Source organism: Tamandua tetradactyla, chromosome 10, assembly GCF_023851605.1.
Source record: "Tamandua tetradactyla isolate mTamTet1 chromosome 10, mTamTet1.pri, whole genome shotgun sequence".
Lineage (NCBI taxonomy): Eukaryota > Metazoa > Chordata > Mammalia > Pilosa > Myrmecophagidae > Tamandua > Tamandua tetradactyla.
In genome coordinates, this window is record NC_135336.1 from 101,648,669 (window position 1) to 101,652,331 (window position 3,663).

Consider the following 3,663-nt stretch of genomic DNA (forward strand, 5'->3'; position numbering starts at 1 on the left):
GCCAACACCCAGTGCCCCACTGGGCCCTGCCCAAACCTTTTTTTTTTTTTTAACATGGGTTGGCACCAGGAATCGAACCCAGGTCCTCTGGCATGGCAGGCAAGCATTCTTGCCTGCTGAGCCACCATGGCCCACCCTGCCCAAATCTTAACCCACATAATCATGAGCAAAAAAAAAAAAAAAAAGGTTTTTGTCCTTGAGTTTTGTGACATTGTGATACTCAGCAATAGATAACCAGAACATTGTTTATTTTTTATTATGAGACTATAATCCCCATGAGGGTAGGGGTGCTTATCTATTTTGTTTTTTGCTTTATCCCTTGCATCAACTACAGACCGCAGCACACTGCAGGGAGTCAGTAAGTTGAATGAATGGATGGATGAATGCAACTGCGTCCAAACTCTCATGAAGTGTCTGCCATAAGATTTCCTGGCATCCCACAGAAAGGGGCAGAGCCCTGGAAGCCCCCACCCTCACACAACCCGTCTTGTGGCTGTCAGCAGAGTTTCTAACGCTGGTTTGGCTGTGGTTTTGTCATCTGGAGGAGTGTGTGAAGGGCCAGCTCTAGCTGCATTGTGCGATCGGCCAGCCACCAAGAGATGGAATCACAGTGTTGAGAACTTAGCATTTGAAGCCCAGGGTGATCCCTTCTGGGCTCTTGGTCAAACGGCATCCCTGACTTGCCTAAGCCCAGTTTTCTTTCTAAAATGGGGGTGAGAAAAACACCTGCTTCACAGAGGGATTGTCAGGATTAAATGACAAGGTATGTAAAGCATTTAGTGCCATGCCTCTTGCAATAGGCCCTCAGTAGGGAGTAGCTGCTCTTTTTAGTACTGATATGAATAACTATAGGAAATCCACAGGGTCATGGACTCCGGAATTACACATTTAATGGGCTTGGCGTTGGAGGCCGACCCTTACATGCCCCCTTGAGTAAACATCGTGCTGGGTTAGAGCCCCAACCTTCCTGTGAGAAAGGGGCAAGTTACCACGAGACAAAGGACAATGAGTCAACCCAGGGGCGGGAATGCAAGTGCATTGTTAGAGCCAATGAAAGGGGACAAAGGAGAAGGGGGAGACGAACACATGGGGTTGGTGCCTCTGATCCGGTCCATGTGTCCATGCGTAACTGTGGGGTGTCCTCCCCAGAGAGCCTGTCCTCTGTTATTGTTCTTGGGAACTCAAGATTTCCCTCAGGTGGTAGGTCAGGAAGGAGCCAGGGCTGGGATAGCAAGGCTGAGAGAGAGAGAGAGAGAGAGAGTGTGTGTGTGTGTGTGTGTGTGTGTGCGTGTGTATGGTGGGTGTGGTACACTTGCAACAGTGTGTGCTATGATGGTGTGTGCAGTGTGTGTGTGTGTGTATGATGTGTATGTGCTATATATGTGCGTATTTGTTTATATGCATGTGTGTGAGTGGTGTGTATATGTGGTTAGTGGTATGTGGGCAGTGTGTGTATATCAGTGTGTGATGTGGTGTGAAGAGTGGATGCGGGTGTGTGATGGAGTGAGATGTTTGTGGGTGGCACATTGTGGGGCATTTGTGTGTGATGTGCATGGAGGTGTGTTTCTGTATATGTATTTGTGTTGTGTGTATGTGTGGGCAGAGGGGTGGGGGGGAAGTGGGTGACGCGTATGAGATTCCATTTCCCTTCCCAAGTCAAACAGTGTGTGTGTGTGTTTTCATTATCCCTCATGTTTTTACTAACTTTTTTTTTTTGCTGCATGGATGGGATCATATTTCACTATTTTTCCATGTGAGAATGCCGTTATTGCAACACCATTTGTTGAATCTTTTTTGGGGGGGGCGGGACGTGCATGGACCAGGAATTGAACCCGGGTCTCCCACATGGCAGCCGAGGATTCTACCACTGAATTACCCTTGCACCCCTCTTACTAACTTTTAAATTGTCCCTTTTCCCTTCTCCCTGGAAATGAAAAACCGATGAGGGCACCTGGTCACAGCAAAGTTCTCTGATCTCAAACATACCCAGGGTCATTCATAACCTGGCCCAGGGGTTACTATACATGTGGGAGCGCTTTCTAGGCTAACACACCCAATCCTCGCAGCAAGCTGGAGGATGTCATGTGGTCCTCCCCCTTTCACAGAGGAAGAAACTGAGTGCACAACTCACCCAGGTCCACACAGCTCGTAAGTCACAAGAGTGAAAATGCAAATCCCACCAGTCTGGCTCTGGGGTATGGACCCCGGACACAGCTGCTGCCTCCTGGTTAGTCTCCCAGGAAAAACTAGATAGCTACCTGTCCAAGGCTTAAACATCCAGGTGTGGATGGGCAGGAGTTTGTCTAGTCCCCAACTTCATTTCCAGAAAACAATAGAAGTTAAATTCAGATAAGACACAAGGATCGGACCCTTGAGATAAGAAATAAAGCAGGGGCGGGCCACGGTGGCTCAGCAGTCAGAGTTCTCGCCTGTCGTGCCGGAGACCTGGGTTCGATTTCCAGTGCCTGCCCATGCAAACAAATCAATAAATAAATAAAAAATAAAGCAGACTGGGAAGGAGCACTTCTTCCTGTGGATATCACAGGCCCTTGACTTTTGGGGTGTCTGAGACCCACTGACCGGCATTCTCCATGGCAACATTTCTGTATTGAGATGATTTTCATTGGGTTTGGGAGTTTGGGGAGGCAGGTGCTGTGAAGTTTCTTTGCTCAAGAGACTGTAAACTTCCAATTCTGGCTCACGTGTACAAGAAAGAACTTCTCTTCAAACCTCCCACAACTTAGGGAGCATCAGCTGCTTTTCCCAGAAAGGGAAGTCATTTGTGGGTAAGGAGGGCAGACGGTAGATATTGTAGGGTCTAAGGTCAGGAGGTATAAAGAGCCTCCTCACCCAAAGAGGCACGGAGAAACAAGGAGTTCACCTTGTGAGCTATCAAGATGTCTGGTACGCACACACATGGGAATAGCTGAAGCTGACCCAGAATTTTAGTTTAATTTGCGTAAGCTGACGAAGGCTTTCTGGATGCAAATCCACATTCTGTCTAGATCAATCTGGAAGTTTCAGCTAAAGTTTTGAACTTATATACAAACGGTCTTTTATTTCAATCTTGTTACTTTCTCCTCACTATTCTATGTCTTCCCTATGAGTTGCAGGTGAAAAAATTCCACATTTTATGTGTATTCTGCATCAGAAAACACATACCTGACCTATCATTCCCCCCAAACACATTAGTACAGTGCTGGATACATTGTAATAGAGGGGTGCCTGCATTTGACTTCTGGAGGTTGTAAATTTGGAAATAAGAATACTATCTAACAAAACCTAGGAGATGCCTGTACCCAAGGATTTTGCAGGACTCTGGCTCTCTTTATTCAATAATAGCATCCAAATGGCATTTCAGTTTCAAGCTGGTGTATAACAGACTCTTTTTTCACACGAAAAGCAACTAGTTCTTTCTAGTGGCTGAATTTACCTTTTAAAAAAACTTCTTATTGTAATGTAGTAACATATACACAACTAGAAAGTTCCTTTTTTTTTTTAACTGCTTTGAAGTTTATAACACGTGGTATTAATTATGTTCACAATATCATGCCACTGCCACCAACATCCACAACCCCAACTTTTTCATCACCTCAAATAGAAACTTCGCATCCATTAGCAATAACTCCCCCTTCACCTCCCACCTCCACCCTTGGAAACTGT